General features: G+C 38.0%; 1 long non-coding RNA gene across 1 annotated transcript; it reads left to right on the top strand.

The window, feature by feature from the left end:
- Positions 1-496: 496 nt before the first annotated feature.
- Positions 497-11,193, top strand: LOC141985897 (uncharacterized). Its single transcript, XR_012639054.1, has 3 exons — positions 497-598; positions 3,130-3,243; positions 11,153-11,193. It is a non-coding gene; the product is annotated as an uncharacterized LOC141985897 (long non-coding RNA).
- Positions 11,194-14,560: the final 3,367 nt, after the last annotated feature.

Raw genomic sequence — 14,560 nt, 5'->3', positions numbered from 1 at the left:
TGGAAAAAAACCATGGGGAGCAAGTCCTCAAAAGAATGGCAGCTTACATCACCCTATCAAGAAATGGTATAGCACTGGAAGAACTTTGTCTCTGGATGATGCAGTAATTCAGGAAATAAAATACCAAAAGGTGTCCATTTCAGTGTTCCCCCTAGTGTTATGGATGAAACTTCAAGATGATCTTGGAGAACATCTGATAGAACAAAGGACTGATAACACTTATGTTTTCAACTGGGCTCATTCATCTTTGAAGCATATCTGTATGGAGATATATGAAAGCGTATGATTCACAGCTGTCTTTTTATGCTGCCTTTGCAGATTACTACCTAGGGTGCAGGCTTCCTCATGGTCTTGGGAAGCATGGTGAAGTGATCACTTCCCAGCCTCTGGCCTGGGTTTTGAAGAACGAATTCAAAGTCAATTATGTTTTCAGTCTTCGTAAACTTTTTGGAACTTCGTATCACCTGATCAGATCTAACAATATCTCCTTGCTAACAACAGAATGTCTGTTTAATTATGAATTTCTCTTGCATAAAGCATGGGCTTCATCAGTTATCAGTATAGAAGAGGATTTAAAAGCAGCTACCAGTGCTGGGAGGTGAGTTCACAGCAATACCTAATAAAAGCAATAATAATGGATCTGGAAAACTAGTGAATCCTGAGCCTCCTTTCTCATCCATCCCCATCCATGATTCCAGCATCACATATAGTAGATCTGTACAACAGTATGACATGTTAGCATGGACCAGTCTATTTCACTTTAACAAATTCATTTTTTCATCACTATAACTAGACTTTCACAATTGGAAATTCTGGTAACACACTAAGTATTCCAGTAGTTCTGGATTTGTTGTACAACCTTTTCCAGTTAGTCGTTTTTTTAACTATGTATAGGTAATAATTAATAGTTATTTAGCACCTGTCATCTCAAAACATTTCAGAAACTGTCTAGGGAGACAACCAGCAGCTGCAGAGCAACACTGCACATCACAGGGGAGGAGATATTTTGGCCAATGACTTCTCTTACTTAACACAATGGATCTCCACTGTCTTCACACAGCAGGCAGTTTGTAAGAGATCTCATGATTCAGATCGTTTCATATCTATACTCTGGTTATTTATAAAAAGAGGGGTTATTTGAGTATGTAATGCTACAAGTGGGATGAATAAAAATTGTGCCATATTGTATGCCGGCCCTGACATTTTTCATGAAAAATTGCTTATCCCTGGCTCAAAAATCTACCTGCCCACTTTTGCCATGGTGATTGATGGTAATGAAAAATAATGATATCTTACTCACCCATAAAAAAATTATTTGTCATGGGTGAGTAGACTTAGCAAGGCTGCTGCCTGCATAATGTACTTCCAAAATCTATTGTACAGAAAAGCTAAAGCCAAGAAAGAAAGCTATCATGGTACTGGAGACTAGACTGATAGGGATCCCCCCCCCCCCCCCATCACACTGGAATTCAGAACTAGAAAGCTAAAAGGAACAAAAAAATTTCAGATAAAGCCATTTCTTCTGACATCTAGTTTCAAAATACCCCAAAATGAAATGTCTCTCTGAATCTACCTGGTTTGAAGGAATTGTGCAAATGCACAGCCTAAAATGGAGGTAGGCTGGAAATGTTACTGTGTTAAACATTGTTCCAGTGAAAAGTGAAAGTGATTTGCTGGATTATGTTTTTATTAGGCTTTTTAGCCCCTTTAACCTCCAGACCAGCAGGTAAATGCTAGAGGACATTGTGTTACACTCTTTAGTTACTGAGTTACAGCAAAAGGATAAGGTGCACTCATCTGGGTTAACCTTAGGTACCAGTATTACCTACAACCACATACACCCCACTCTTCATTTCTATGAAAGTGGGGCTTATAATGGCTATAATTTTCATGATCTTCAAGATAGTTTGAGGTCCCTAGTTCAGTTTATTATGGGGACCCATACAATTTCAAATAAGTAGGACTGATTGTAATTTTGACAATTTTTTTTTGAAAAGTGTCTGCTTTTTGCTGAAAGTTTCAACTTTTCATTCAAAACAACAACCACCAAACCCTAAAACCAAAAAGTTTGTTCAAACACCAAAACATTTTGATTTAGAAATGGCACCACAGGGCTTTGCTGTAGTTTGTGTGCCTTGTGCCCTGCTTTCATCTATAGGTTGAGTTCTCCAGCTGTATCACATCTCCCATGATGCACTGCAGTGACTCAGCAAAAGAGAGACTGTGGTGAATCATGGAAGATATAATCCCAAGGAGCCTGGCCCATTGGGGAGAACAGGGGCATGAAGCACCAGAACAACTCCTTTGAGCAAATACAGTGGCATTTCTGAACTGAAATTTTCAGTTTTCAGTCAACAGTTGCTACTTTTATTTTTAAGTTGGCTTTATTTAATAATAAAATAATTCTGACCAGCTCTACAAGTAAGCCATCACTCACATAGTTGTAGTTAATACATAATAAAGGCCAGATTCTGATACCTTACGCTGAGTAGTACCTTACCTCTTGGGTAAACCCACTGAAATCAATATCTAGCTCTAAGGGCCAGACTGTCATATCCTTACTCATATTAAGAGGCACCTTACTCCCCGAGTGGTCCCATTGATTCCAGTGGGGCTGTTTGTGAAGTAAGGCAGATGGCAGTACTCAGTGTGAGCAAGGCTGTCACAGTCTGGCTTTGTGTGCGCATTAGTTACTGTGCCTTATGATTTTAGCATAAACTTTATTTGAAAGCATCTCCAATATAAATGTTCTCCGATTTGGTTGTGGGTTTTTTTAAAGTTGTGTGTATTCATTATTTAATAAATAATCATGATCTCTGTTGGGTACTTGGTTAGATAGCAAAAATAATTATTCATCCCATTTGCAGTTAAAGAAGTGTTGGCCTCTTTTCTTACAATTTTGTCAAAAACTGCAAAGCTGAGTGCAGCTTTGATACCCTAAGAATGGGTCTTTCAGCCTCAGTCCAACTTTATTCCCAGCAAACAGCAAGAATGGAAAACAATGAAAACTGACCTCTTTAAAAGAAAGACTAGAAGTGCCCAGGCCCCATACTGACTTTATATATAAAAGCAATATGGTATTTGATAGGTTTTTCATCCACAGAACAATATTTGATTTGAATCTATTAGGTGAAGCGCTCAAGTTATCCAAGAAAGTTTTACTGAAGGACCCTTGTCAGCTGGCTTCACAGCTTATAGGCCGTCTACATCAAATTGTAGCTGCAGATAAACCAGTGGCACCAGGTACCATATATGTATATATTATTTTTCAGTTTAACTTTCATGACTATTGAATCCGAATCTGGTATTCTCTGCTGAGGAAGTGGATTTTAAACTGCTTATACTTTAAAAACAGGTTTAAAAATAATGAATTTAAAAAAATAAACATCAAAGTAACTGAGTCAATAAAGACATTTTTATACAAACTGAGATTCAGTGTATAACAATATACAATGTTGCTAAATATTATCTTGCAAACCACTTATCTGAAGTTCTAGAGGTGGTGATAAAAAGTTGTTATAACAGAACCAGTGAGCTACTGGTTATTGTCTCACTGCAAGTATACTATTGAAAGATGTTAGGAAACCCAGTATACTAGAAGACTTGACTCATTCTCAGCAATATCTCTTCTAATAGACATTGCAGCATGATAAATGCAGACATTGATATTTCCATTGTTTTTAATGGTATGCAATATAAAACTGTGCTCTATAGAAACATTTTATGTTAATTAAGGTGATCCTAAAAAATACCTTCACCTGCCAGTCCTGCTATCCCAGTGCCAAGAGTCTTCCATCTCTGTTCTTTTGCCTTCAACATCTTGTCTAGCCCCTGGTGGCTCTCTCTGTGACCTTCTGTCAGGTAGGAGGGAACTACGTTTGTAAACAACTTTGTAAAGACTTTAGGGCTAAAATCCATAGTCCTTACTCAATGGCCTGACTTCAGTAAGAGTAAAAGCTGTAGGATTGGGACCTTTGTCAGCAATCTGAGGTTCTGAAAATGGCTACAGGCTGTACATTCCCACACATAACATTACTAAAAATGTTATAGTTTAAAATAATCTAACCTGAAATCTTTCCCCACCAGCCCCTCTTTCCCAATTTAGCAAAAGAATCCTGTTGCTCAAAGTGAGGACTATGAACAAAGACGTGGCATTTTTAGACTGACTTTTTACAAAAAAAGTTTCATTTTTGTTTGCTATTTGATATCTTTTATCAAACGCAACAGGACAAGTCTTTACTTTGGATATTCATGAATTACCTCTATGCTATCAACATCAACAATTTCCTTTTTCACGTTATGTGTTGAGATCAAAAGAAATACATTTGCCAATAGTTCCGTTTTACTGGGTAGTAATAAAATAAAATGACCATCTCTGCCTGTTGAGCCCTTCACAGGCAAGCAGCTTACAGACTGTGAGGCAAACGGACAAAAAAGCTTAGGGAAGATGAAAAAGAGAAGCTAGAAAACAGCCACTGGATAGTGGCTATCATATCTCTCAACCTGTCCAAGGCCCAAAGGTTGGGGGACAAAAATCTAAAATGAGACTAACAAAAAATATTTACACAGGAAACTTAACATACTCTGGGAATCATTCCAAATAAATCTTTCTATAATCTCAGTTTCACAATTCTGTGTTTCTGTTGTAAATAATTTTTAACTGTAAAAGTGAGGGGACACTAGAATTGTGTAGAAGGTAGGTGAATTTGGGACTAAGATGTGTGATGTTCCTAGAAAAAAAAAAAACAAACAAAAACAACCACCAAGGGACAGAAAATAGGAAGAGAGGGTGGTCTATCCTGCTTTCCTCATATTAAAGGATACACACTAAAGGTTATTTCTGTTACACCTTTAGAACAGATTTTTTATTGAGCACTACAAGCTGATCAGGAAATTATTTTTTTATGGAAAATGCAGTTCCTGCAAAATAGAAATTTTGATCCAGTTCACTACATCAAAACGAAATGTTTGGATTTGGGAATGTTCAAACAAAATGTTTTGACTGAAAATGTTCAAACAAAATGGTTTTGACATATCTAAATCTAAGGCAAAATGGTATTTTGATTTTTTGGTGCCAATTTGGGATGAAAACAAATGTTGAAATACCAGAATTTCCTGCAGGATGTAAATTCCAATTTTCACTCAGCTCTGCTTATTACAATTATGTTAGGGTTTTTATGTTTTCAAGTAGGATCATGAGCCCTTTTTGAACTAATCAACAAAAGGCTGTTAAAGCTCAAGCTATTTTTTGAATTATTTGGAACAAAATACAGAATGCTTTAAAACTGTAATTTTCCATGCTAGATTGAGTTGGCTAAGAGCCTGAGAAGTCCCATTAATAAACAGTTCTGTTTAATTACTGAAGTATAAAGGGGTCTAATTCTCCAATGGATGCATGGAGGATTTATGTGTTAGCTCCCATTAGCACTATTACTCTCGTACATTTTTTTCCACATGAATGAGAAAATAGGTCCCAAAAGGTATAAAGCTTGCAAGCACACTTTAATGGCCCTACTAAGCAATCAATCAATGTTGAACTGAATGATGTGAGGGATGAATAAGTAAAATGCAACTTTAACAGAGGAACCTCTAGAGCAGATGTATGAAAGGGAGTTCATATATTGAGCAGAGCTAATGGGTTTTCTTTGCTGTTTCCATAAGACCTGACGTCAGACCAATAATTAATTGTATTTTGTAAGCTAAAGTGATGGACCCTTTTTTGCTCCAAAGTATACTGGGGTAAATCTGCCTATTAACTATGGATTTTCTCCAGTATAAGTGTCTTGACCATGATTAAAATATCTAAGTTGTATAAAATCTTATATTCTGATTTTTTTTCAGTTGCTCATAACTTTAAGTTTCTTTTGGGTTGAAATTTGCTGTGCTTGGTTGCAGACCAGAGATGATTTCTTTTGAAAAGTTTGAGCAAAATCATTGATCCAATTCAGTGTTGTGAACATTAGGTTGCGGGGAAGAGGGTGAGGGAAGGGTACACTTTGCATTACAGTCAGATTCCATACTGCTGAAGCGAGAAAGTTCGTATCACATCATTATTGTGTGCCTCTTCTTGAATGCTAAGTAATGAGCCTGGTTTGAGGAAAGTTGTTTGAGTAGTTTTGAAGTTAGGATTGTTTCAATTTTAAAATTTGAGGAGTAATAGTAGAATTTTGCTCTCTGATTTTTGATTAAGCAGGAATTTGAGGCAGCCCATAGTTTGAAGTTAACTAGTTTTTTCAATCTGTAACTTACTATATGCATGGCTGGATCAGTCTTTCCAGTTTGTATTACTCATTTTATGTATTTATGGTATTAGTTGACAAATACATAATCCTCCTTCCAGATGATGTCATGGTAGCCTCTTGCACTGAGGATACGCCTCCAGGGGGCGGATACGCCTCCTGTGACGTTGCACTCTATATGATTTTATGAAAATATGCTAATGAGTGTGAATATAATGTAACAAATATGCTTCATGCAAAATGTCTCTTGTAAGGTATCATTACAAAATTTATAATCTACTGAGTGTGATCATCCTATTTGTACAAACGTATCACTCTTGTATCTGAAACAAGAAATATAACTCTGAGGTCCTATTGTAATTATGCAAAGTGAGGGCCATTGATGGTGGTTTGGAATCTTGATGGCTCCCATCAACTAGGGCAATTGACTGTAGATGGCTCTGTTTACTTGTAAGTCTTCCTGTATGCCTGTGTGCTGGCAAGTGGGTAATGAAGTCTTACAGTGACATGTGATCATGTCACCTGAACTGGAATCCATCTTTAACCTGGTGCTTTTCCATTTAGAAGGAGAGGTGGGAATCCAGAGAGGGACAAAGGATTCCCACCTTGTGCAAAAGGTATATAAGGGGGTGGAACAGAACAAGGGGGGTGGCAGTCATGAGAAATCCCCTAGCTACCACCTGAGCTGGAAAAAGGGCTATATCAGGGGAAAGGATTGTGCCCAGACTAGGAAGGTGTCCAGTCTGTGATAGAAGCTTATTGAAACATCTGAGGGTGAGACTTTATCTGTATTCAGTTTTCTTACTGTATTAGGGTTAGACTTGCATGTTTTATTTTATTTTGCTTGGCAATTTACTTTGTTCTGTCTGTTATTACCTGGAACCACTTAAATCCTACTTTCTGTATTTAATAAAATCACTTTTTACTTATTAAATTAACCCAGAGGACGTATTAATACCTGGAGGGGGCAAACAGCTGTGCATATCTCTATCAGTGTTAGAGAGGGTGAACGATTTATGCATTTACCCTGTATAAGCTTTATACAGGGTAAAATGGATTTATTTGGGGTTTGGACCCCATTGGGAGTTGGGTATCTGAGTGCTGGAGACAGGAGCACTTCTTAAGCTGTTTTCAGTTAAGCCTGCAGCTTTCTGGGGGATGTTGTTCAAACCTGGGGTCTGTGTTTTTACCAGGCTAGTGTGTCTGGCACAACCAGGCAGGGCACTGAAGTCCCAGGCTGGCAGGGTAAACAGGCTCAGAGGTTATCTCAGCACATCAGGTGGCAGTCCCAATGGGGGTTTCTGTGATCCAACCCATCACAACGCCATTTATTAGAAAGAGACAGTTAATAGTAATGGGGGATTAGATTACCAGAAATATAGGTAGTTTGGTTTGTTGAGTTGGTGAGTTGCCTGTCAGGTGCGAAGGTTGCAGATATCTCAAGACAGCTAGATAGATTTATGTGCAGTCCTAGGGAGGTGCCAGTGATTGTGGTTCCAGTGACATAGGGAAAGATAGGAGAGAGATCCTGGAGGATAAATTTAGGCTGCTAAGTAAGAGATTAAACTCCAGGACCTCCATGGTAGCATTCTCTGAAATGCTCCCAGTTCCACATGCATTGCCAGTTAAACAGGCAGAACTGCAGGGTCTCGATTCATGGCTGAGATGGTGTTTGGAGGAGGGATTTAGTTATATTAGAAACTGGGGAAATGTTTGGGAAAGGAGGAGCCTGTACAGGAAGGATAGGCTCCACCTAAACCAAAATGGAGCCAGACTGCTGGCATGTAAAATTAAAAAGGTCATAGAGGATTTTTTAAACAAAGGACTGGGGAAAGCCAACATGCATCTTTGTATTTAGACTTCTAGCATTTGAATACAACCACTTATAAAATGTGTCACTATTTAGATGCATGAAGTTGAGTGCCTGGTATTAAATGAGGATATTGATAGAATAGGCATCACAGAAACTTGGTAGAATGATTATAATCAATGGGACATGGTAATACCACATGAAAGTATATAGAGGTGACTGAGTAGGTTGTGCTACTGGAGTTGTGGCATATGTGAAAGTTAAATATAGTAAAAATCTTAAATGAATCACACTGTATCATAGAATTTCTAAGGATAGAAATTCCATGCTTGAATAATAAGAGTGTAGCAGTAGGAATATACTACCGACCACCTGACTAGGATGCTGACAGAAATTGTGAAATGCTGAGGGAGATTAGAGAGAGAGACTACAAAAAACAGGAAATTCAATAATAATGGGGGATTTCAACTACCCCCATATTGCCTGAATATGTCACCTCACGATGGGATGCACAGATAAAATTTCTCGGCACCATTAATGACTGTTTCTTTTAGAAGTTAATTGTGGACCCCACAAGCGGAGAGGCAATTCTTGATTTAGTCGTAAGTAGCACACAGGATCTGGTCCAAGAGGTGAATATAGCTGAACTTCTCAGTAATAGCAACCAGAATGTAATTAAATTTAAACATTCTTGGGGGCGGGGGGCGGGAAATACCAAAGAAACACACCACAATAGCATTTAACTTCCAAAAGGGGAAGTACAGAAAAATGAGGAATCTAGTTAAATGGAATTAAATAGGAACAGTCACAAGAATGAAATGCCTGCAAGCTGCATGGAAAAACACCATAATAAAGGGTCAAACTAAGTGTGTACCCCCCCCCCCAAAAAAAAAAAAAAAAAAAAGCAGTGAGAGGACCAAAAAATGCCACCATAGCTAAACAGAGGAATGGTAGTTAGAGACAAAAAGGCATCCTTTAAAAATTGGAAGTCAAATCCTACTGAGGAAAACAGAATGGAGCATAAACTCTGGCAAGTCAAGTATAATTAGGCAGGCCAAAAAAAGAATTTGAACAGCAACAAAATTTTTCAGCACCTAAGAAGCAGAAAGTCTTCCAAACAATCAGTGGGGCCACTGGAAAATTGAGATGCTAAAGGAGTACTCAAAGAAAACAAGGCCATTGTGGAGAAGCTAAATTAATTCTTTGCATTGGTCTTCACTATTGAGGATTTGAGGAAGTCCCCACACCATTTTTTTTTAGGTGACAGATCTGAGGGACTTTCCCAGATTGAGATGTCAAAAGAGGTTTTAGAATAAATTGATAAATTTAACAGTAATAAGTCACCAGGACCAGATGGTATTCACACAAGAGTTCTGAAGGAACTCAGGTATGAAATTGCAGAAGTACTGACTGTGGTATGTAACTTATTGCTTAAAATCAGCCTCTGCACCAGATGAGTGGAGGCTCGCCAATAAAACACTCATTTTTAAAAAGGGACCAGAAGGAATCCTGGCAATTAAAGGCTAGTAAGCCGAGCTTCATTTGCAGGCAAAAAAGTTGATATTAAAGTAAAAAACAGAATTATCAGATTCATAGATGAACAAAATATGTTGGGGGAAGTCAACATGGCTTTCGTAAAGGAAAAATCATTCTTTACCAATCTATAAGAATTCTTTGAGGGTGTCAAGCATGTGCACAAGGGTGATCCAGTTGATATAGTGAATTTGGACTTTCAGAAAGCCTTTAATAAGGTCCCTCACCAAAGGCTCTTAAGAAAAGTACGCTGTCATGGGATAAGAGGAAAGGTCCTCTCATGGATCAGTAACTGGTTTAAAGATAGGAAACAAAGGTTAGGAATAAATGGTCAGTTTTCACAGCGGGGAGAGGGAAATAGCGAGGTCCCCCAAGGATCTCTACTGGGACTGGTGCTGTTTAACATATTCATAAATGATCTGGAGAAAGGAGAAACAGTGAGGTGGCAAAGTGTGCAGACAATACAAAATTATTCAAGATAGTTAATGCAGCGTTGTAGGCATGTTGATGTCAGGATATTAAGAGACAAGGTGGGTGAGGTAACATTTATTGGATCAACTTCTGTTGGTGAGAGAGACTTATATAGTTTGGATAGCTAAGTCCAAAGTAGACACTGAAGGGTTACAAAGGAATCTCACAAAACTGCGTGACTTGGCAACAAAATGGCAGATGAAATTCAGCGTAGATAAATGCAAGGTAAAGCAGCACACTGGAAAACGTAATCCCAACTATACATACAAAATGATGGCAATTAAATTAGCTGTTACTACTCAAGAAAGATCTTGGAGTCATTGTGGTGAATAATTCTCTGAAAACATCTGCTCAATGTGCAGTGGCAGTCAAAAAAGCTAGCAGAATGTTAGGAACCATTAGAAAAGGGATAAATAATAAGACAGAAAATAACTTAATGCCACAATATAAATCCATGGAATGCCTACATCTTGAATACTGCATGCAGTTCTGGTCACCCCATTTAAAAAAAAAAAAAGATATTAGAACTGGAAAAAGTAAAGGGAAGGGGAAGAAAATGTATTAGGGGGCATGGAACCACTTCCAGATAAGGAGAGATTAGAAAGACAGGGACAGTTCAGCTTTGAAAAAAAAGACAGCTAAGGGGCATATGATCAAGGTCTATAAAAGCATGACTGGTGTGGAGAAAGTGAATAAGGAAGTGTAATTTACCCCCAACCATAACACAAGAACCAGGGTTCACTGGCACTAGCCACTGTCAGAAGACAGGATACTGGGCTAGATGGACCATTGGTCTGACCCAGTATGGCTGTTCTTATTGAACTTTTCAGACTTAACTCTGCATTTCCTGAATTCTGAGCAGTTGATTTCTCAATCCCAATGTTGAATTGATGGTAGTTTTTTGCTGAGAATATTCATATATTTGAGTAGAAATCCATGAGGGAACACAAACATAGTTAATAATAGGAACCTCATCATGACCTAATGTGCTGCAAATACAAAATGAGCTATAGTTATTAATAAAATAATAATTTTGACATATTGGAATGTATACTACTAATTAAATCATTTTGAACCTCTCACTGCTATGAACTTCTAGGTCACATGGACAAAGTCACCGCAGTTGCAGAAATACAGAAGGATCTCACAATTGTGAGAACGTCTCAGGATGGTACTTTGAAATTCTGGGATTTGAGTGCTGGCAAAGCCACCTTTACTCTGCATGGTGTTGGGAAAAATATTGATTTAATTGTTGTATGCCTGGAGAATAGGCTGGTGGCAGTGACTGAAAACAAGTCCTTTACAGTCTGGGACCTTTCCTTGGAAAAAGTGATCTATACAGCTGGTGGTTTTTCTGGACACGCCAATACTGACATCTACAATCAATGGACAATTCCTTTTAATGGCAGCCAGTTAGTCAAGGTGAGATTTTTTTTTTTAAATGTTCTTTGAATGAAAGATAAGGACAGCTTGTATTTCAGGAACACTTAACAAGCATTCCCTAGGCATTTTACAGAAAGTATTTGTTCAGGCAGTAACAAAGAACATTAACATTTTTAAATAACATGCCAATGGTTTTCCAGCTGTTGTCTGTGGACCACAAGTCATCTAGATGATCCTTTCCTGGTAGTCCAGAGAATAAAACATTTTGAGAGTGATGAAAGATTGGCATGTCTGCAAGTGGTATGAGCATGGGACCATCTTTTTCTTATTAAGTGGTCCACAGAATGAAAAATCTGAACGCCTGTAATGGATGAACTATAGTTTTTAAAAAAAGAAAAGCTAAAAATATGTATACTAAACTTTAAGCTTGATATTGCTCTATGTATTCAAGAAAGTGAGAGCTCCTTGAAATGATTTAGAAGGCATTTTGGAGATCCTCTTGAAAACTTGTAGGCATTCAGAGAAGTTACAATATTTATTCAGAACTGACAAGTCAATGGAAAGTGTGAATGAGTTGACAACAGAGTGTACATATTTTTAGAATTTAGACTCTCCTGTAAGTGTTGGGATGCTTATCAACAATAGTTAAAAGTAAATTTGAATAAAATAGACATATAGCACATGGACTGGAAGATGGATGGACAGTTAGATAATCTTAATGGAAAGAAACTGTAAGCCACTGTAATTCAGACAAAATGTAAATTTGAGAGGTGCAGGAGTCTGTGCTGACAGGTTCTCTGAGGTAGCCCTTGACAGGCATAGGTAAATGTTGGCGTGACAGTATAATACCTCATCACTATTATGGCACTGTTCATCTTCAGTACACCTTAAATTATTAGCTAAATTAATCTTCTTAATATTCCTATGAAGTGGAGGAAAGTTGAGGTGGAAAAGTTAATGACTTGCCCAGACAGAACCTACATATACTTGCTACAGTAACCCTGATCATAGGAAAAGAACTCTCTGAACAAACCTGCAACATTTATAATAGAATTCAAAATCCCTACATGAGAACATAAAAATGGCCATACTGGGTCAGACCAATGGTCCAACTAGCCCAGTATCCTGTCTTCAAACAGTGGCCAGTCCCAGATGCATCAGAGGGAATGACAGAACAGGGTAATTTGTCAAGTGATCCATCCCCTGTCATCTAGTCCCAGCTTCTGGCAATCAGAGGCTTAGGGATACCCAAAGCATGGTGTTGTATCTCTGACCATCTTGGCTAGTAGCCATTGATGGACCTATTTTCCATGAACTTATCTAATTCTCTTTTTTACCCAGTTATACTTCTGGCCTTCACAACATCCCCTGACAACAATTTCTACCGGTTGACTGTGTGTTGTGTGAAGTGGTATTTCCTTGTGTGTTTTAAACCTGCTGCCTATTAATTTCCTTGTGTGACCCCAGGTTGCTGGATTTTTTTTGTGGGAAGGGATGAACAACAGTCCCTTATTCACTTTCTTTACACCATTCATGATTTTTTGATCATATCCCACTTTGGCTGTCTCTTTACTAAGATCAACAGTCTGTCTTTTTAATTTCCCCTCATATGGAAGCTGTTCCATACCCATAATCATTTTTGTTCTCTGTGTCTGTACTTTTTCCAATTCTAATATATATATATTTTTTTAGATGGGGAACCAGAACTGCGTGCAGTATTCAGGGTGTGGGCATACTAAGGATTTATATAATGGCATTATGATATTTTCTGTCTTACTATCTATCCCTTTCCTACTGGTTCCTAACATTCTGTTAGCTTTTTTGACTGCTGCTGCACATTGAGCAGCTGTTTTTAGAGAACTATCCATGATGACTCAAAGATCTCTTTCTTGAGTGGTTACAGCTAATTGAGACCCTGTCATTTTGTATGTATAATTGGGATTAGGCTTTCCAGCGCGCATTACCTTGCATTTATCAACATTGAATTTCATCTGCCATTTTGTTGGCCAGTCACTCAGTTTTGCAAGATCCCTCTGTAACTCTTCGTAGTCAGCTTTAGGCTTAACTATCTTGAGTAATTTTGTATTGTCTGCAACCATTGCCACCTCACTGTTTACCCCGATTTCCAGATCATTTATGAAATATGTTGAACAGCACTGGTCCCATTGCAGATCCTTGGGGACACCACTGTTTACCTCTGTCCACTGTGAAAACTGACCATTTAGTCCTGTCCTTTGTTTCCTATTTTTTAACCAGTTACTGATCCATGAGAGGACCTTTCCTCTTGACTGCTTATTTTACTTAAGAGTCTTTGGTGAGGGAGCTTGTCAAAGGCTTTCTGAAAGCCCGAGTACACTAGGTCAACTGGAACACACCTGTCCACATGTTTGTTGACTCCCTGCATATGAGAACACAGTCATTGCCATAGTTTATGAACAGGAGTATATGATGGGGTTGCCTGGACTCAGTGATCCAGGAGGACCTTTTCAATCCTATGTTCCAGACCAGAGACCAATCTAATCCAGTATCATCTCTCTGACAGCAGCTGGTGCCAGATGCTTCAGAGGAAGGTGCAAAAATCCCCATAATGGAATAACTTGCTCATAGGTGAAGTTCCTTCCTAACCCCATCAGTTAGTAGTTGTCTTATATTCTGAAGCATAAGGTTTTAATATCCCTTATAAAAATGTTTTATCCCATCTAATGGAATCCTATGGATGTTCTCAGTATCAATATTTCAAAATTTTAGGGAGGAAGATTTATTTCTAAATTTAATTTATCAATCAAGTTAACAGCCCCAGTTAAGTAAAGGGGCAGTGAATAATCAGTAGAACTTGTCAATGTTTTTTTCCTTGTGTCCATTTTTCAGCAAAAAAGTGTTTAAATGGAAAATGGTCTACCAGCTGTAGCGGTGAGAAAGAGAAATGTACAAAATGCAGAAAGATTGGTGGGGGAGGAAGCCTTATTTAGAATTGTTTTTAAAAATACCCACAATCAAAAAGCTTACAATAGCACTTAGCAACCAGTTGGTGTTAAATAATAGCTATGTTGCCATTTTCTGAACAATTTCTGTAATGTATGGTAGTATTGTTTAATAAAGAGAAATGAAACAAGGAGAAAAAGTG

This window comes from Natator depressus, chromosome 4 (assembly GCF_965152275.1).
Source record: "Natator depressus isolate rNatDep1 chromosome 4, rNatDep2.hap1, whole genome shotgun sequence".
Taxonomy (NCBI): domain Eukaryota; kingdom Metazoa; phylum Chordata; order Testudines; family Cheloniidae; genus Natator; species Natator depressus.
Note: the sequence above shows the minus strand (reverse complement) of the source record. Positions and strands in the feature narration are given on the sequence as shown.